General features: G+C 45.9%; 1 pseudogene across 1 annotated transcript in view; it reads left to right on the forward strand.

The window, feature by feature from the left end:
- LOC308578011 (protein CIMAP1C-like) overlaps positions 1–20,457 on the forward strand; it is a 38,074-nt pseudogene extending 17,617 nt beyond the window's left edge. The window contains exon 5 of the transcript in view: positions 19,708–20,457. The product of the transcript in view is annotated as a protein CIMAP1C-like (transcript). The remainder of the gene's footprint in view (positions 1–19,707) is intronic.
- The last annotated feature ends 865 nt before the right edge of the window (positions 20,458–21,322 follow it).

The raw sequence follows: 21,322 nt of genomic DNA on the forward strand, positions 1-21,322 counted from the left end.
AGAAGAAGGGGCTTTTATTTTGAGGCTGTAAACTGGTCCATCCTTTCCTTTGAGAAGGTTTATTCTTCTAAAAAGCTATCTATGGTAATGTATGAAATATACTGGCTTAAATATAATTATGCAAAGGATCTAGAAAGAAAGAAATGTTAAATTCTTATTTCATAGAGTCATATTGCTGTAGGAGACCAGAGGGGCAGATGAGCCCAGCCCCCTGCCAGACAGGAGACGCCATCAAGCACTCCTGATATATGGTTGTCAGGCCTTTGTTTAAAGACCTCCAAAAAGGAGATCTTTCATTGATGATGCATGAGAATGTGAACCCAAGATCCCTGACATCTGTCTAAGATAAAAATTTAAAACTATTAACCATCTGTTTTGGAGGGCCATAGGGCAAGGAGGGCAAGAGGTGAGCTGGTAATTAAGGTTCCTTGTTGAGACAAATGTAAGATATATGACTACTTATTTGTCATTTATAGATAGAAGAATATATAGCTTTTTGTATCCCATAAAAGGCAATAGGAAATGGGTGTATCTTTTAGGATTGGTTATAGCAATCAGCCAATAGGAAATTCAACCAGGCTGATTGGACAGAGGCAGCCAAAGGAGGAGCAAGGGGGCTGGACTGAGGGAATATAAGTGCTGGCCATAATGACAGGAGACCAGGCCAGAGCTTGGTAACCATATACCACTGTGCCTCTCATTTATTTGTCTGACAAATAAATTATTATTTTAATTTCTCTATTGCTGCGTTGAATATTTCATTCCAGCTAAGCGTTAACCACAAGCAGGGTGCTACATTTTATGGTGCCCTGTGACTTGGATAAGTGGTCTGCTGGAACGCAGCCCCTTCGCCTTACTGGGCAGGGTACAAGAGAGAGGACCACTCTTTGCTTACCCAGCGCGCACTGGAAAGTTTTTTTCCAGGGGAACGCAGAAGTCTCGTCTGTCTGATACCCTGCCCACCGACGGCGACGGACCGGGGGGAACCAGAGAAATAAACAGGCAACCAACTAAGGGTAAGTGCACTAAGGGGTTTTTGGCCCTCCAATTAATTGGGAGGAAGAGAAGTCTTGATCAAACTTCTGCGTCTCAGTAAAGGGGAACTGAGTACGCTAGGTGGTTGGGTACATCAGATGGTGATCTGGTGTAGGGAAAGGGAAAGGTTGGGAGGTAGAGTGTGTGGTGAAGTATCCAACGCATTGTATGTGTGAGAAAGTACAATTTGTAGCTGACCTGAGTGTGGAGTGGGTAGTACTTCGGTTCCCAGTAAGGCGACTTCACGGGGCAAGGAATCTCACGAAGCGTGTGTGTGAGTGACTGAGCGGATACTTCACAGGGCCATACAATGGGAGTTGGGGGTTCAAAGGGGGGAAATACACCTCTTGAATGTATGTTAAATAATTTTAAGAAAGCCTTCTCAGGGGCATATGGAGTCAAAATGACGCCAGAGCGCTTGAGAACGTTATGTGAATTAGAGTGGCCGAAACAAAATACTGAATGGCCATCTCAGGGAACCTTTGATATAAATTTAGTAAGCAAACATTGGTCTAACATTGCCAAAGAAACTGGAGGGTGCCCAGAACAATTTTCATATATAGATTCTTGGCTGAGCACATTAAATAAAAATCCTCCATGGATAAGGGAATGCAAAGTCCAACGATGCAAATTATTGGCTGTAAAAGCCGAAGCTAGGAAAGGAATCTTGCCAAATAAACTCAAACCCATTTTTGAGGGACCAGAGGAAGAGCTGCTTCCACCTCCACCCTATGCTCCACATCGAAGGGAGCCTAATCCAAACACTCCACCAGTTGTAACCCCAAGGCAAGAAAGTGGAATGAATAATGGGGCTGGAGTCACAGAACTTGATTCCTTGATAGATTATGATAAATATCTTCAGGAGGCATTGGAGGCCTATAATAAAGCCCAAGCAGAAGTGGTTATTCCACCTGTGAGTCCCAGTAGAACTCCATCTACAGTCTCTTTTAGTGGAACAACTGATTGCCTACCCCAAACCCCTGTACATCCAAGTCCTAGAGAATTATTACAGAAGTTACAGGGAGACCTTAATCGGTCAGCAAGCAATACAGCCAGGCGTATAAGGCTGCTAAAAGAACGCCTTGGGACAAATACCATCCCCTATGATTTGAGGCCCCTAGAGCAAAGCGAAGAGAAAGATCACGTAGTAGCCCCTCTCAGAAGAGTATTTGATGCACTTGAGGAGCCTGTGCTGGTTAACGGGCAACTCGGACCACGGCCACCTCGAACTTCAACCCTCCAGTACATTCCATTCACAACTACGGATCTGATGAATTGGAAAACACACACCCCATCTTTTGCAGAAAAACCTCAGGCTATGATGGACTTGGTGACTTCAATAATAAATACTCATAGTCCTACTTGGACAGATTGCCGCCAGCTCCTGAATACTCTGTTCACCACTGAGGAAAGGAGAGACATAATTGAAAAGGCACAGATATATTTGCGTGAGCAGGCCAGAGTGGGAAATATTTTTAATATTGACCGTCATCTCCAAGACAACTTTCCCTTGGAAGATCCTAATTGGGATCCAAACAATGCAATTCATCTGGCCAGGCTTACCACCTACCGCCAGACGCTTGTGCAAGGTATCCGCAGGGCATGCCAGAAGCCCACTAATATGTCTAAAGTCTCAGAAGTAGAACAGAAACCAAATGAGAGTCCAGGAGACTTTTTAGAGAGGCTGCAGGAAGCCTATCGTATATGGACTCCTTTTGACCCTGAAGCCCCTGAAAACAGCAGAATGATTACTGCTACATTTGTGGCCCAGTGCGCTTCTGACATTTGTAAGAAAATTCAGAAATCAGAAGGATGGGAAGGGATGCTGATGAGCCAAATTATGGCCATTGCACGCCGAGTTTATCGGAATAGGGATGAGGCTGAGAAGCAAGAGAAGAAGAAGTGGCAGAAGGAAAAGATGGTGATGCTAGCCACAGCAGTGATGTGTTACCCATAACACTGTTTTGTGTTCGGTGTGCACCCACAAAAAGACTTAAGTTGTCACCTTTTGAGCTCCTGTATGGGAGGCCGCCCTCCTTTGTTCAGGATATTCCAGCTGACCTCAAACAAATAGGAGACCATGTGACACAGGAACAAGTGCACTCTCTCTCCCGTGTTGTTTTTTGTTTCTCTTAACAGGTGGGCCCTCGAGCGCACGCCGTGCAGCATTGCCGAGCCGATTCATCAGTTCCAGGCTGGCGATAGCGTATGGGTGAAAGAGTGGAAACGAGATCCACTTGCACCTAAGTGGCGTGGACCTTACACCGTCTTGCTCTCTACTCCAGTGTTTCCCAACCGGTGTTCCGCGGCACACTAGTGTGCCGCGAGACGTTGCCTGGTGTGCCGTGGGAGGGAGGCGGGCGAGTCGGGCGGCGAGAGGCGGGGCGGCGGCAGCGAGGAGAGGCCGCCCAGCGCGGGGCTCTCACTGTCTGCCTGCCTGGCTGCCTGCGTGGCGCTGACGTCCGGGGCTGTAACGTGCCCCACATAGGCACACGCGGGGCGGCGAGCGAGCTCCCTCCCACATCCCATCGCCGGCTCTGCACCAGGCGGTAGAGCTCGGCGAAGTCGCTGCGCTGGAAGGCCAGCAGCGCGCGCGCCTTGGCCAGGCTCTCGCCCGCCTGCGCCTCCAGGCATGGCGCCTCGGCGTCGGGCGGCAGCGAGCCCAGGAAGCGGCCCAGCCGGCCGGGGTCGCCCGCCTGCAGCAGCGCCTCGCACACGCACGAGACCTGCTCCGCCGAGAAGCGCGGTGAGCGCGGAGGATCGGGCACGGCGGAGGCCAGCCCCGCGCTTGGAGAGGACGCAGCAGCCGTCGCCAAACCCGATCCTCCTCCTCCTGCTCCGCCGCCGTCCTCTGGCTCTCGGCCGGGAGGAGCCTGCAGCGACGGGGCGGGCGCCGAAGTTGGCAGAAGTTGGCGCGCCTCCTCGGCAGCGCCTTCGTCCTCCTCCTCCTGCCTCTGCTCTCCTCCGGCGGTGGGGGCGCGCCGCCCTCCCCGGCCGGGGGGCTCGGTGGGGCCCGCGGGGAAGGAGGCCATGTTTGCGGTGCGCGGGATCGCGGCCCCCCTCGCCCGCCTCCGGCCCACTCCCCTCCCCCTGCGCGCTGCCCTAGCCGTGCGGGTCTCCTCCCCCTGCGCCGCCGTCCCCTTTCCACATCCTAGGAGCTGCCTTCCGCCCCCGGGCCGTGGCGCGGCTCCCAGCCCGGGCTGGCCTCCGCCTCCTGGGACGCGCGCCCACCCCCGCGGCCCCCCAAACTTCAGAGCAACTCTCCAGGCGCTTCTCCCCCGCCTCGGTCTCCCTCCTTTCCACTTCTCTTCCCCCCTTCCTTCCCTCTTTCTCTTTCGCTCCCACCCACCTTTCCTTCTATTAACTTTCCTTTCCCCTTCCCATGTAGAACAGTCCCTGCAAATAAAAACCTAGTATATTTGGAAGAGGGATGCTAGCCTAACCATTACCTTCCATGCTGTTACTATATTTTTTTACATAAGTAAAAAGTGACCTTTCCCCATCTGGCATGGTGGTGTGCCTCGAGATTTTTTTCATGAAACAAGTGTGCCTTTGCCCAAAAAAGGTTGGGAAACACTGCTCTACTCCAACAGCGGTGAAGGTAGCTGAGGTGACCCCCTGGATTCATCACTCCCGTTTGAAGAAGTCCGAAGGCAGTTGGACGTGCAAAGGTGACCCCTCTAATCCTCTTAAACTGACTCTCTCCAAAAACCCCTGTATCTAGCCCTACCGGGAACGGGCTAGGTCACGGGCAATATTAGACGACCGGCCTGCTGCAGCCACAACCTGGAAGCTGGCTGACCTGTGCACGCCTGAAGCTTGAGGAGCATCTGAACCAGCGATTGTGAAAGGAAAGTTTCTCTTATACAATTAATTGACTGCCCCCCCCCCTTGTGGAACAATTATCAAGGATATTACTCATTGGGGATCCTTGGGATATATGTTTTGGTCTTGGTGGTTCCCCACTTCTGTCACTGGGGGAATTATATTGGGACTAATATTTTTATGCTATCACAATAAGGTAATCTTTTGTGGAAGGAATGCATATACTACATATCAACATGATTTTATTATTAATCCTGATCCCTTGGGAAGGGGAAGGGTCCTTGAATCTGACCAAATTTGCTAAATATGGATTCCGCCATGACCACAATATGTGGGTAGGCTTAGCTGAGATGGTAGCCAATGTTGCAAATAGGACCAATTGCCTTGTTTGCTCTCTTGGGCCAGATGATTCAGAGGGAGGTATGCCCTTATTACCGATACCATTAAATGCCATTGGTATGGTAAGCGAAATGCCACACCAAACAGAAGTACAGAATTTCCCCGGATGGAACTCATCTAAACCACTACGAGTTATACCTGTACAAGGGGAATTCTGTGTACATAAATCATCAGAGGCAGCTGATCCTACCATGGTAGGCTCTTCTCATTGTCACTATACTTGGGATTATATTAAGAATAGTCAAACCTGGGCAAATGGTACTACCTATCGAACTCGGAATACCTTGCCCTGTGCACCTCCTTTTATTCATGCATGGAAAGTGGTATGGAACATAACTGTGACAGAGAAAGGCAATCTAACATACTGCACTGTGAACTCTCTACCCCTTTTGATATTTCGCCTTATGCACTCCACATACCAAAAACCTCAGACCCGATGGTTGTGGTGGATATGTGGAGAATGGGCATACAAGCAACTCCCTTCCAAATGGAGTGGGACTTGTTTCTTGGGATGGATATTACCACCAATGTGGATTATGCCCACTAATTTGGCCAAGCGTACACGAAGAAACGCTGATATTTCTCGTATAGCAGGAGGAAGTACCCAAAGTTGGAGCGATACTGATGATTGGCCACCAGAGCGCATTATAGCCTATTATGATCCTGCCTCCTGGAATCCTGGTGAGCTCATACAAGGGGCACGGGATCCTATTTATAATCTAAACAGAATAATTCGATTGCAAGCAGTAGTGGAACTTGTAACCAATGCAACGGCCCAGAGTTTGAGACTTATTGCACAACAGCTGGATGAAAGTAGAGCCGCCATTTTGCAGCTGAAAATGGGAATGGATTATGTACTTGCCAGGCAGGGAGGCCTATGTGGAGTCTTGAACTTGACAGGGAATGCCTGTTGCTTTAACATTTCTGATAATGGTGAGGCAATCCGTGTGTTGGCCACAAAGATGGAGAGTATAGCACATGTCCCAGTACAAACATGGGAAGGATGGGATATGGGATGGCTCACCAACTGGTTACCTAATGTTGCGGGACTCAAAGGGATACTATTGTCTTGCTTGTTTTTCTTGACGGTAGTAATAATGGTTTTATGTATGGTGCCATGTATCATTTCATGTTTTAGAAGTACAATTAGCAAGATGATTTCGAATGAAACTCTACCTCATATCATGGCCCTATATAGAGCTTTACCTCAGGAATATGATGAAGGTCAAGCTATCAAGGACACTTGGGATGAAGGTCCTTGAGCTTGAAAGGGGGGAATGAGGTATCTAATCATAGCCTGCATTTTTATCAAGGCTTATAGTTTGATTAGGGTCTGTATTTTAAAATGAGCTTAAAGATTTTCAAATGTTTTATGCCAGGCAGAAGTACTTTGGCAAGATGTTTATCCTCCTGGACAAGGGGGCCCCCTGATTTATAGCAGAAAACAATTCTCAAAGTCGTAAAAAGGGAATTACAGGCTGAGACCAAGGCTACACTGACCCTACATAATTAATAGTTGGTAAACAGTAAAATAAAACCATGTGCCTTAAACTTGAGCCATATCTTCTTAAGGTTAAAGGCCAAGAGTAAATGGAAAAGAAAACAACTGGCTGAGAAGGGAAGTGTAAATAGAAGAAGGGGCTTTTATTTTGAGGCTGTAAACTGGTCCATCCTTTCCTTTGAGAAGGTTTATTCTTCTAAAAAGCTATCTATGGTAATGTATGAAATATACTGGCTTAAATATAATTATGCAAAGGATCTAGAAAGAAAGAAATGTTAAATTCTTATTTCATAGAGTCATATTGCTGTAGGAGACCAGAGGGGCAGATGAGCCCAGCCCCCTGCCAGACAGGAGACGCCATCAAGCACTCCTGATATATGGTTGTCAGGCCTTTGTTTAAAGACCTCCAAAAAGGAGATCTTTCATTGATGATGCATGAGAATGTGAACCCAAGATCCCTGACATCTGTCTAAGATAAAAATTTAAAACTATTAACCATCTGTTTTGGAGGGCCATAGGGCAAGGAGGGCAAGAGGTGAGCTGGTAATTAAGGTTCCTTGTTGAGACAAATGTAAGATATATGACTACTTATTTGTCATTTATAGATAGAAGAATATATAGCTTTTTGTATCCCATAAAAGGCAATAGGAAATGGGTGTATCTTTTAGGATTGGTTATAGCAATCAGCCAATAGGAAATTCAACCAGGCTGATTGGACAGAGGCAGCCAAAGGAGGAGCAAGGGGGCTGGACTGAGGGAATATAAGTGCTGGCCATAATGACAGGAGACCAGGCCAGAGCTTGGTAACCATATACCACTGTGCCTCTCATTTATTTGTCTGACAAATAAATTATTATTTTAATTTCTCTATTGCTGCGTTGAATATTTCATTCCAGCTAAGCGTTAACCACAAGCAGGGTGCTACACTCCCTCCTCAGGCTCATTCCCATCCGGCCTAGGGGGCGGGGCCCAGGCTCACCTTCGCCACAGCGTTAAGAGGCCTCATTGGGGTCTGGGACATCCCTGCTGCTGCATCGTGAGTGTTGGAGAAGGCCTCTCCCTCCTCAGGCTCACTCCATCCGGCCTAGGGGGCGGGGCCCAGGCTCACCCCCGTAATAGTTTTAAGGACACTGGTGCTGCTGCAGCAAATGTTGAAGATGTTTATATATATTTTAAGGTATTTTAAAGGTGTTTTTATTGTTTACTTTGTTGTACCACCGTGAATGGTGGTTTTTATCTATGTATTTTTGTTTGTTCCGTCTTGTTTTGTTTTTGGGGTTGGACATCGAGTGGAGTGGGGATTGGTTTTGTTTGGGCATAATTGTTTTGGTTGTTTTGTTTTCTAATTTGTAAATGGAGGTTAGTATGAGGCTTGGGATTGCTACCGTGGAGGGGCGAGGGAGGTATGGAGGTGGGGGCAGATGTTATAGGCGAAGGGGATTGAGATACGGATATGCTCGTACCCCTTCCAATCTGCGCCCCATCTCGAGGGACGAGGGTAGGGTGAGCAAGGATTACTCACCTCCTTCACTGGTGTTGTGCAATGCCAGGTCTATAGGCAACAAAACCGCTACCCTGCGAGATTTCTTTACCTCGCAGGGGGTTGACCTGGCTTGTGTGATGGAGACCTGGGTGCACGAAGGGGTAACTGTTACCTTACGAGAGATGGCGCCCCCGGGTTTCTCCGTCCTCCACCAGTCACGGACTGTGGGCCGGGGGGGAGGGGTGGCAGTATTAATCCGGGAAGATTTTTCTTTCAGGGCTCTACCATCGCCATTGATCCCCGGCATTGAATGTGTTGGCCTAGTGTGGGGCTCCGAGGAGAGCTTGGCTGTCTGGCTGGTGTACCGGCCACCTAGCGTACCAGCAGCCACCCTGTCAGGCCTGTTGGAGGCGGTGGCCGGCTGGGCCTTGGAGTTCCCTAACCTATTGGTATTGGGAGACTTCAACTTCCACGCTGATGCCACTCCCTACTCACAGGCTCTGGAACTGGTGTCTTCCATGGCGACACTAGGGCTCTCCCAGTTTGTTTCGGGCCCCACACATCAAGCAGGCCACACGCTGGATTTGATCTTTGGCGCCGGTATAGATGTGATCATGTCTCCTTCGATGAAGGTGCCATGGTCTGATCACTATGCTCTGAAAGCCAGGATTGATGTTCCACCCCCACCCTGCTTAGGTGGCGAGCCGATTTGGGCTCGCCCGCAGAGGCTGATGGACCCTGATAGATTCCGTCAAGCCTTGCGGGACCTTGCTCCCCCTGGCGACTCATTGACTGAGCTTGTTGAGGGCTGGAATACCCAGCTCCTGGCAGCCATCGATGAGATTGCACCTAAGCGCCCTCTACGACCCTGCAGAAACCGGGCTCCCTGGTTTACCGAGGAGCTTCAGAAAATGAAGCGGGACCTCAGACGGCTAGAGCGAGTATGGCGGGGTGCCCGTGACGGAGCCTCAAGAACATCTTATAGGGTTTTTATGAAAACCTATGAGATGGCAGTGAAGGCCGCTAAGAAGTCTTACTTCTCGGCTTGCATTGCATCCGCTAGCTCTCGCCCGGCGCAATTATTTAGTATAATTCGGTCTTTAACATCCCTTGAAGGACAGCCAAATTTAAATAACAATCTGACACACAGCTGTGAGGCATTTGCGAGCTTTTTTGCGGAGAAGGTCCTGTTGCTCCGCCATGACCTCCCTGCCAATTTGGATACAATAAAGGAACTGGAGGCCCCTCGACTGTCCTCGGGTCCAGTATTGGACCACTTTGACCGGATATCTCCAGCCGATGTGGACAGATTCCTCCAAGCTGGAAAGCCCACCACCTGTCCTCTTGACCCGTGCCCGTCATGGCTGATTAGAGCGTGTCCAGACGAGGTGCGGGCCCCCCTGGGGGATATCATCAATTTGTCCCTTGGCACCGGGATATTCCCAGGGGAACTGAAGGAGGCGGTGGTGCGTCCGCTCTTAAAGAAAACATCATTAGATCCCTTAGATCTATCCAATTACCGCCCGGTCTCAAATCTTCCATTCCTGGGTAAGGTGATTGAGAGAGCGGTTGCTGAACAGCTTTTTAGGTTTCTGGATGAAACATCTGCTTTGGATCCATTCCAGTCCGGCTTCCGCGCTGGTCATGGGACCAAGACGGCTCTGGTCGCCCTAACAGATGATCTCCGCAGGCAGCTGGATCGAGGCGGGTCGGGGCTGCTGATTCTTCTAGATCTGTCAGCAGCCTTTGACATGGTCGATCACGAACTCCTGGACCACCGCCTTGCCGACGTGGGGATCCAGGGCACAGTCCTTCAATGGCTGCGCTCGTTTCTCTCTGGTCGGGGACAGAGGGTGGCGCTTGGGGGGGAATTGTCATCGTGCCACTCCTTGGTGTGTGGAGTGCCTCAGGGTGCAATTCTCTCCCCGATGCTTTTTAACATCTTTATGCGCCCCCTCGCCCAGCTTGTCCGGAGTTTTGGGTTGGGTTGCCATCAGTATGCTGATGACACCCAACTCTATCTGTTGATGGATGGCCATCCTGACTCGGCCCCAGACACACTGACCAGATGTCTGGAAGCTGTGGCTGGATGGTTACGTGGGAGCCGGTTGAAGTTAAATCCTTCGAAGACAGAGGTCCTCTGGCTGGGGCGGGACGATATGGGATTGAGGGGGCAACTCCCATCTCTTGCGGGGGTGCAATTAGTGCCAGCACCGTCCGTTAAGAGTTTGGGTGTAATCTTCGATACCTCCCTCTCCATGGAGGCGCAGATTACAGCTATAACAAAGGCGGCATTTTTTCATCTCCGCCAAGCTAAGCAGTTGGCCCCTTATCTCTCTCGCCCTGACCTAGCCACTGTGATCCATGCGACGGTCACCTCCAGACTGGATTATTGTAACTCGCTCTACGTGGGGCTGCCCTTGAGACTGACCCAGAAACTCCAGCGGGTGCAGAATGCCGTGGCGAGACTCCTTATGGGGTCTTCGCTGCGAGATCACATTCACCCGGTACTATACCAGCTGCACTGGCTCCCGGTGGAGTACAGGAGAAAGATACAGTGTTTATAGAGTGCTGGTTTTAACCTTTAAAGCCCTATACGGCCTAGGACCCTCGTACCTACGGGACCGCCTCTCCTGGTATGCCCCACAGAGAAACCTACAGTCTGCCAATAATAACATCCTCAAGGTCCCAGGCCTCAGAGAGGTTAGGCTGGCCTCAACTAGAGCCAGGGCCTTCTCGGCTGTGGCCCCAATCTGGTGGAATGCTCTGTCACAAGAGACTAGGGCCCTGCGGGACCTGACATCTTTCCGCAGGGCCTGCAAGACAGAGTTGTTCCACCAGGCCTTTGGTCAGGGCGCAGCCTGACTCCCTCCTCTGGCAACCTGCACATAATTTTGCTTAATTGGTTGCCTTCAATTTGATTTAATTAATTTTTATAATGAAATATTTTTAGATTGTGTAACTATTTTACTGTTTGATTATTTGATTGTGGTTAGCCGCCCTGAGCCCGGCTTCGGCTGGGGAGGGCGGGATATAAATAAAATTTATTATTATTATTATTATTATTATTATTATTATTATTATTATTATTAAACGGTTGCAAGTCAGCTTGGTTCTCTACTTGCCGCAGAACTCACGACGGAGAGAATCTGCGCCGTGATTCTCAATGAGAAAGATTGCCTTGCTGCAATAGATGTCAAAGACAGGGGGAGAGAAGCTCGGAGTTCTGACACCCCCACTGCTATTGCTAGTGAAGAACAGGCTGTTGCTTTGAACGTTGTCCATTGTTTCAATTGTGGACAGACTAGGCATCTTCAGCGGAATTGTAAGAAGCCATGTCAACACAAAGGAGCTAAGGGGAGCTCTGCAAAGCCTGAAGCGTCAGGCAAAAGTCGTACCAAGTCCCAGGTGAAACCTGCAAAAGACTTCCGGTCAGCACCAGCGACAAATGGCGGATTCCCTCTGAGCTCCGGAGGGAATCGGCTCCACGGGGACAGGGTCTGACCGCTGCGGTGAAGTGGGACCCGAAGAAATCTCAGGCGGGGAAGCCTGAGAACTTGGAGACTCGGCGGGCTCCGTTTGCGCCCCCCTTTTTAAAGGCTCCGGAACGGAAAGGGGGTGTGTGGCGCGGAGAGCGCTGATTTCTTTCTGGACAATTGGAAGCTAAAGCAACTACCCGTGAGTAGGAGTAAGCAAGTAATTGGAAGAAAAATTTAGTTAATTTGGCACCGAAACGGGAAAGGCACAAACAGGAAGTCTGCCTCTTCCGACTTGTAAATAGATTAAAGTAAAGAGACTGTAAAGCTGTAACCCTGAAAGACGACTTTTAAAGGTCAAATCCAGCACCAAAAAAGACGACTCCCCTCCGGTTTGCAGGAGTGGAGGGGGGAGAACCGAGCATTATTTTACCTGCAAGAAAAGAGGGTGTAAATATATTTCTGCTGTCTCGGAAATCTGGGAACGGACTGCCTATGACAGGGAAGGTCGACCAGTGGGAAGAATTGTCTGCATGTTAAGGGTAAAGAATATTGACACTTTGAGAAAGATACAGTGTTTATAGATCTGCCTTTGACTATAAAGTAACTTTTTAGAGACACTGAAACTTTTCTAAAAGCATTGAAACTCTGGCTTTTGAGGGATATTGGAACTTTTAAGAACTATACTTGTTTTTAACAGTTGCATAGTGAAGTTGGAAGGGTGTCCCCCTAGAGGAGACTACGTTGTAACAACTATTTTGTCATCAAGTTACCAAGCTCTGGAAAATTACTTTGCAAAACAAACTCACCAAGCGTGTGACTGACCTTGGGCTTGTTATGGCAGATGGGAAAGGGAAGATAGAGCTGGTGAGTGGCATACAGGATAAAACTACCAGATCCGGCAGACAATACAAGACTGATATTACTTTTCAGAGAAGGGCCTCAACATCCGGAGCGGCAGGCACAGTAGGAGCTGCTGCTTCGCAAGTAAAATCAAAAGCTATGTCATCTGAAGAGCTATTGGCTCAGGCACTTGGCAAAATTGATGCATCTTTGGAAAAATTAGCCAAACAGGTTGCAGAGACAAATAAACAAGTAGCTGGGGCCTCAGCAAAAATAGATTTGAACACTCCAAGTATTAATGAACTGGGGAACAAGGTGAACTCCAATACACAGTCCATTGAAAAACTATTAGAGGAATCGGCCTCGACTCGACAGATTGCAGAGGAAGCTAAGGATATTGCAACTGCTGTTCAAGAGAAGATACCACCGGTATATAAGAAATTAGAGGATCACGACCTGACACTGTCTATGATTGAATTACAAAGAAAGGAGAGAAACCTAAGAATTAGAACAGTACCTGAAAGTGAGAAAGACAACTTGATAGACTTCCTTACAAAGGAATTCACAGACTTTTGACTACAAGACCTGGGGAAAGATGAATTCAAGATAGTGAGTGCATTTAGACTCAGCAAAAGACAAGGAAAGAACAGAGCAAGAGATTGTTTGATCACCTTAAGAACAAAAGAAGAAAGAGATAAAATCTTGAATCTGCACTACCAAAGAACCTTGGAAATTGAAGACTCATTTGTTGAGTCCTTCAAGGATATACCTAAACACATTTTGGATATAAGGGCTTATTATAAAGATCTTGTCGGCCTACTTAGAAGAAATAAAATACTCTTCAGGTGGGAATTTCCCCAAGGTTTATCTTTTAAATACAAAGGAAGGAAAATAAGAATAAGGACAGTGAATGATAAAGACAAGTTTCTGAAAGATCACGAGGAGGACTTACAGAAGGAAGTGGAATCAGGAGAGGAGCTGACTGCATCAGGAAAAGGAATTCTAGACATAGCAAACTTGTCATTTGGATTCCCGGGCCCAGGGAAAGACAACAACAACTCGGTGCAGTTGGAGGGAAAGCTAAGTAACTTACCATGGCTCTGCAACTTTTAACCTGGAATTGTAATGGACTGAATTCCCCTCGGAAGAGGAAATCTGTTTTTCATGTATTAAGGAAAGAACAATTGGACTTGATTTGTTTAAAAGAAACACATGTAATGAGGCTACACAGGAAAATGCTTATTAATAAGAGATTGGGACAAGAATTTATTTCGTATGACAAAGTTAAAAAGAGAGGCTTGGTGATATATGCAAAGGAGAAATTGCTACCAAAATTTCATAGAATCATAGAATCATAGAGTTGGAAGAGACCACAAGGGCCATTGAGTCCAACCCCCTGCCAAGCAGGAAACACCATCAGAGCACTCCTGACATATGGTTGTCAAGCCTCTGCTTAAAGACCTCCAAAGTAGGAGACTCCACCACACTCCTTGGCAGCAAATTCCACTGTCGAACAGCTCTTACTGTCAGGAAGTTCTTCCTAATGTTTAGGTGGAATCTTCTTTCTTGTAGTTTGGATCCATTGCTCCGTGTCCGCTTCTCTGGAGCAGCAGAAAACAACCTTTCTCCCTCCTCTATGTGACATCCTTTTATATATTTGAACATGGCTATCATATCACCCCTTAACCTCCTCTTCTCCAGGCTAAACATGCCCAGCTCCCTAAGCCGTTCCTCATAAGGCATCGTTTCCAGGCCTTTGACCATTTTGGTTGCCCTCCTCTGGACACGTTCCAGTTTGTCAGTGTCCTTCTTGAATTGTGGTGCCCAGAACTGGACACAGTACTCCAGGTGAGGTCTGACCAGAGCAGAATACAGTGGCACTATTACTTCCCTTGATCTAGATGCTATACTCCTATTGATGCAGCCCAGAATTGCATTGGCTTTTTTAGCTGTCGCGTCACACTGTTGGCTCATGTCAAGTTTGTGGTCAACCAAGACTCCTAGATCCTTTTCACATGTACTGCTCTCAAGCCAGGTGTCCCCCATCTTGTATTTGTGCCTCTCATTTTTTTTTGCCCAAGTGCAATACTTTACATTTCTCCCTGTTAAAGTTCATCTTGTTTGTTTTGACCCAGTTCTCTAATCTGTCAAGGTCGTTTTGAAGTGTGATCCTGTCCTCTGGGGTGTTAGCCACCCCTCCCAGTTTGGTGTCATCTGCAAATTTGATCAGGATGCCCTTGAGTCCATCATCCAAGTCGTTGATAAAGATGTTGAATAAGACCGGGCCCAAGACAGAACCCTGTGGCACCCCACTAGTCACTCTTCTCCAGGATGAAGAGGAACCACTTATACCGAAAACAGAGACTGAAAAGACTCAACTTAAGAACTACCGTCCCATATCCTTATTAAATGTGGATTACAAAATTTTTGCTGATATTTTGGCTAAGAGGCTGAAAAAAGTACTGATTGAAGAGATTCATAAGGACCAAGCGGGTTTTCTGCCGGGAAGACATTTATCTGATAATCTGAGGAACGTAATTGACATTTTGGAAAAGTTAGAAGTGAATATAAACACTAAAGCAGTTTTGATATTTGTGGATGCAGAGAAAGCCTTTGATAATATATCTTGGAGTTTTATGAAAAAGAACTTGCAGGGTATGGGGGTAGGCCAAGGTTTTGAAAATGGTATAGGTGCAATATATTCTGAACAAAAGGCTAAATTAATTGTAAATAATGTGGTTACGGAACAATTTAAGATAGAAAAAGGAACACGACAGGGGTGCCCAATTTCCCCATTGCTTTTTATATCGGTCCTGGAGGTTCTGCTCAATATGATCAGAAGAGACCGGCAGGTTAAAGGTATACAGGTCGGAGCTAAACAATATAAATTGAGAGCATTTGCAGGTAACCTAGTTTTGACGTTACAGGAGCCAGAGTCTAGTACCAAAAGAGTATTAGAATTAATTCAAGAGTTTGGTCAGGTGGCAGGATTTAAATTGAACAAATTAAAAACTAAGGTTTTGGAGAAAAACTTAACATCATTGGAAAGAGAGAAGTTCCAGAATGAAACAGGTTTGACTGTGGTTAAGAAAGTGAAATACTTGGGGATTAATATGACAGCTAAAAATGGAAATTTGTTTAAAGATAACTATGAAAAATGCTGGACGGAAGTTAAAAAAGATTTAGAAATTTGGTCAAACTTGAAGCTTTCCTTGTTAGGTCGAATTGCTGTTATAAAGATGAATGTATTGCCAAGAATGTTATTTTTGTTTCAATCATTGCAAATTTTGGACAAAATGGACTGTTTCAAGAAGTGGCAGAGAGACATTTCTAGATTTGTCTGGCAGGGCAAGAAGCCCAGAATAAAATTTAAAATATTAACTGATGCAAAGGATAGAGGTGGATTTGCCCTGCCAGACTTTAAACTCTATTATGAATCAGCGGCATTTTGCTGGCTGAAAGAATGGCTGCTTCTTGAGAACACAGACATTTTGGATTTAGAAGGTTTTAATAACGTTTTTGGGTGGCATGCATACTTGTGGTATGACAAGGTTAAAGCACATAAAGCATTTAAAAATCATATTGTCAGAAGAGCATTGTTTAATGTCTGGATAAGATATAAAGATTTACTTGAAAATAAAACCCCAAGGTGGTTGTCACCGATGGAAGCAAAGGCCCAGAAAAAGCTCAATATGGAGGCCAAATGGCCGAAATATTGGGAAATTTCGGATCAAGAAGGAGATAAACTGAAATTACAGAGTTTCGAGAAATTAAAAAGTAAAGTGAGAGATTGGCTCCATTATTATCAGATAATGGAGGCCTACAATTTGGATAAAAAAGTTGGCTTCCAGGTGGAAAATACTAAACTGGAAACAGAACTGTTAGAACCCAAAACCAAGATTTTGTCAAAAATGTATAACTTGCTGTTGAAATGGAATACTCAGGATGAAACGGTTAAATCTGTCATGATTAAATGGGCACAAGATGTTGGACATAATATTAATTTTGCTGACTGGGAACAGTTGTGGACCACCGGAATGAAATTTACGGCATGTAATGTCTTAAGAGAAAATATTATGAAAATGATTTACAGGTGGTACATGACCCCAGTCAAGCTCGCAGAAATCTATCTATCATTTGCCCGATAACAAATGTTGGAAATGTAAAGAAATGGAAGGTACATTCTTTCACCTTTGGTGGACGTGCCCAAAGATTAAGGCTTTCTGGGAGATGATATATAATGAACTGAAAAAGGTATTTAAGTATACCTTCCTGAAAAAACCAGAGGCCTTTCTCCTGGCCAATTGGTGCCAAAGAAGGACAGAACTTTTTTTATGTATGCAACGACAGCAGCAAGAATACTTATTGCAAAGTATTAGAAGACGCAAGATTTGCCCACTTTGGGAGAATGGCAGATGAAGCTGATTGACTGTATGGGACTGGCAGAAATGGCTGGCAGAATCCGTGACCAGGGAGAAGAGTCGGCAGAGGAAGATTGGGAAAAATTTAAGGACTATTTACAAAAATATTGCAAAATTAAGGAATGTTGAATGATGTTGGATTGAAATTAAGCGGTTTTCAGCTGTAATGGTAAAAGGAATTTGATAAAATGGTTTTCTTTTATTCAAAGTTATAATAATCTAAGAAAATAAGGTGTTTTTTTCTTCTTTTTCTTTTTAAGCTGTAATGCTTTGAGATAAGGATTTGCTGTATGAATAATCTGAATTGGATATACAAGAAGGGGAGGTATGAGGAGGTCGGGGAAAGATGTTATGAGAAAATAAGCTGTGAAATTTATGTGGTTTTGGGTTTTTTTGTTCTTTTTTCTTTTTGTTTGTAAAAATTGGAAACTCTAATAATTTTTTTTTTAAAAAAAGAAAGAAACCTGCAAAAGCATTGCTGTCAACAAAAGCCGCATTTTCAACGGAGAACGCTTTTGTTCTTGACACGGGATGCACACAGCACATGACATCGCACAGAGATCTGTTTTCAACATTTAAGAAGCAAAGCTTCACTGTGAAACAGGCCAATGGCCAGGAGCTGAAAGCGACCGGGTTTGGAACTGTGCATCTTGAAAGTCTGAACTTGACTATAAACAATGTGTATTTGGTTCCTGATGTAAAGTTCAATCTGCTGAGTGTTTCGCAGATCACAAAGAAAGGACTGACTTTGTCCTATGATAGAGAAAGCTGCAAAATCTTCAAAGATGGAGAGCTGTATCTTTCTGCCAGAGAGAAAGATGGGCTGTATTTGTTGACTTTTAATCAAAATGATTGCATAAATTGTAATGCATCTGAATCTAACATGATTTCTTTCGCAGGTGTGTAGAAAAACGTCCAGAAGACGACGCAAGTAATCAAAGCTTTTCAGCGAGTGTATGCTGATGTGATTGGTCCTCTAGCACCATCTAGAGGCAATGCAAGATATTATCTTGTGTGTGTAGATTATTTCTCTCATTATGTGTGGGTATATATATTGCAGAAACCACAAGAAGCCTTAGAAAGGTTTAAAGAATTTTGTGACAAGGTTAAGAATGTTCATAATGCTAACATTGATTGTCTTTTCACAGATGAAAAGCCAGTTTTTCTTTTACAGGATTTTCAGGATTTCCTGGATAAGAAAGGGATAAGGCACAAGACTGCTGTTTCTGCAGAAGCATGGAACAGAAGTGTCTGTGTGCAAGTGAACAAAGAATTGTAAAATGGCATGAAGGCACAATTGCTGAGTTCACATTTGCCACATGAGTATTGGGCGGAGTCGATATTGTGTTATTGTTAGTCTTGATTGAGAAAGGTTTCAAAAGATTTGGGAAGTTCTCCTTTTGAGAAGCTGTTCCGTAGAAAACCTTGTGTTGCCCATTTTAAGGTTTTTGGGTCTCATGTGAAGACAGAAGCTCCAGGTGGAGTAAAGAATGCTAGAGGCATTTTTGTGGGTTATGAAAAGGGTCTCTACAGAGTAATTTTGTCTGAATCTGGTCAGGTGATTCTCAGAAAATTTCTAGAGAGTGCTCCTGAACAGGAGAGAGTAATTGTTCACACATTTCCCACTGAGGACAATTCAGATGTTGATGATGATTTTACTGATTACAGTGGTACTCAGAGTGACAGTGATAGCTCAAAGAGCTCAGTTGACACAGTCATTGAGAGGAAATCTCACACAATGGCTAGACCTTCACAAATGAAGGATGAACCACTGTTTACTATTGGAACTGGTTCTCCAAAGAGTCCTGAGACTGAACCAGTGAGCAAAGAGGATCAGCACCTCATACGTAGGTCTGAGAGAGTTACAAAGGGTGTACCACCCAAGAGGTATTCAAAAGAGTTTGCTAACTTAGCTGTTGCATGTGTTACTATTGTTGACAAGTCAAGACAGGTTGAAGCTGTGTCTAAGTCAGAGACAAAGACACAACAGGGAGTTGCTAAGTGTAACACTACATTCCCTAGCCAAGGTAATGCAGATGCACTCATTCCTTGGAAGTCAGACTACCAGAGAGGTACACTGGGGAAACCAGTGGCGGGTAGTTCCAAGGGTGGAACTGAAACAACAGGGGAGTGTTATATGTATAACAACTGTTTGTTTTCTTCTCTGGATCACGCTTTGCTCGCAGCGCACATTGATTCATATGGGGGAGTATGTTACGATATAGAAGCAATGCGGCCGCGAGCTGGTAGCTTGAAAGCAAAACATAATGGGAATGTTGGGACTGTTCCATGGGAAACAGAGGGACAGTCAATTCACAGTGCAGAGGGCGCCGGAATTAGCTGAGAGTGTAATATGAGCTGTACAGGAAGTACAGGTGGAGTTTGTCTCTCGGCTGTTGGAGTTTGAAGAGAGCAGTCGTGTTTTTCTGTAACGCTGCAAAGACAGAAATAAAGGCATGTAAATACGTTTCTGTCTATCTCTTTCCCTGCCGGGGGGGGGCAGGAAAGAGGGGTGTGTTCTTCTCACGCTGAGAAGGATCGCCTATCGCGACCTAGCAATGCAGACAGGGAGGTCATCAGGAGATCAAGCCAGGTGCCTGGAGAGTTGCCAGTTTCTCCTGATAAAGGCTTGATTCCCAACAGTATCCACAGGTTTATCCACATGCTCGACAGTGGGGAGCACCAAGTGAGGGGTGTCACCTCCTATCTGCTCTTGGCTTGCAGTTATATCTTGTACGCCTGCCCCAAATGAGTACTACGTGGAGAAGATACACCCACTTGAAGAGTCGAATGCACCAGCGTACACTATGGGCCTTCGAACGCACTACTGGGTGAGCAGCCCAAACCCAGCACCCAACCAATACACCCTTCCACAGACACTGGGTCCAAAGCTGCCTGTCAAACCTGCAGCTCCCTGCCTCTCAATGGCATCCAGTGCCTCTGTGTGGGGCTATGCTAAAGACCTGGTGAGAGGGCCTGGCCCGGCAATGAATACCATACCTGAACCAGATGTTTACCTGTGCCACCAGCCATCCTACAGCATCTCCCAAAGGTTTGCTTCCTCCAGCAAGAACTATACACCAGGACCCCCTGACTACAATGCGGAGCTGGTCACCACCGACAAACCCAGAGCCCCACAGTTCAGTCTTGGGATTCGTCACTCTGAGTATTCTCATGGCACACCTCCAGTTTGTTTACTCAAAGAGTGAGGGTGGACTCACAGGCCACAGAGGTGACTTGCCCCTTTGGGTAGACCCACCTCCAAATAATTCCATTGTGACACAGTGTCAGGAAGCAGGTGTAAATAGCTTGTTTCAGAGGGAGAGATTCTGATGAACTTTGAACACGTTTGGGCTATGCCAGGGTCAGGTAATTGGGGAGGGGGACTAGATAGCCCTCCTTTGTGAGACAGGGGGTCTGCCTTGGTTCTTGGCAAAATCCTTTCTCTATCCTTCCTCCTTCCAGTGTGCATTACTAGTGAAGTGTTTCTCACCCCACCACTTAATTCGCTTTCTGTTACAGAAGATTATTGGGAAGAAGGCTAAGATGCTCTTTTTGCTCATATAAGAAATAGTTTTATAATTTTATAAGTATTACCTTTTTTTTTTACAAAGCTCCATAAATATTTATTTTCCTTGCTACTATTCTATTTACACTGAGAATGAAATGCAAAATGAGAGAGCTGTTTTTAATATTGTGTTTTACCAGTGTATATTGAAGAGCCTTCCAAAGAGTGAATTTATAGGGCAGTCTATGTAACTTGTTTACATGTTACTTGCTTTGCGTAAGTAAGTAAATAAATAAATCCAATTTAGATCGCAGTTTTGGATTTTGTCAGCTTGGGATGACTAATGTACCTTCTAACATGCCTATCATCAAACCACATTCATTATGCTCTCAATTGATAAATGTAGGCTACATTGATTATGTTTATGAGCTCTGTGCATCCCTTCCCCCTCCATACCCAGGTGATTCAATGTATGAAAGGGAGAGTGAGACTGGGCTGCTTAGGTATCGTTTTCTATCCTAACCTCTTATTTGTTGCATGCAGCACCATTTCTGTTCTGCTACAGTTTGTCTCCTGCCAGCAAATATGTTATTTGTCTTGTCTGCTGGTGGTGAAATTATGGCACTTCACATCAGTCTCAAGGTTGAGGGTGCCTCTTGCCCACAACACATACACAGAATTTCCTCTAAGAGAAATGCTGGTTCTTAGCTCTCTCCTCCTAATCTAGATGAGCACCACAAGCCAAAAACCACTTTCTTGGGAAGAAGACTCACTGAACTCACTCACTTCACAATAAGAATGCGTAAGAACCAGGCTCTAAACTGCCTTTTT

The sequence above is a fragment of the Podarcis bocagei genome, assembly GCF_964188305.1.
Source record: "Podarcis bocagei genome assembly, chromosome: W".
In the NCBI taxonomy this organism is placed as follows: Eukaryota; Metazoa; Chordata; class Lepidosauria; order Squamata; family Lacertidae; genus Podarcis; species Podarcis bocagei.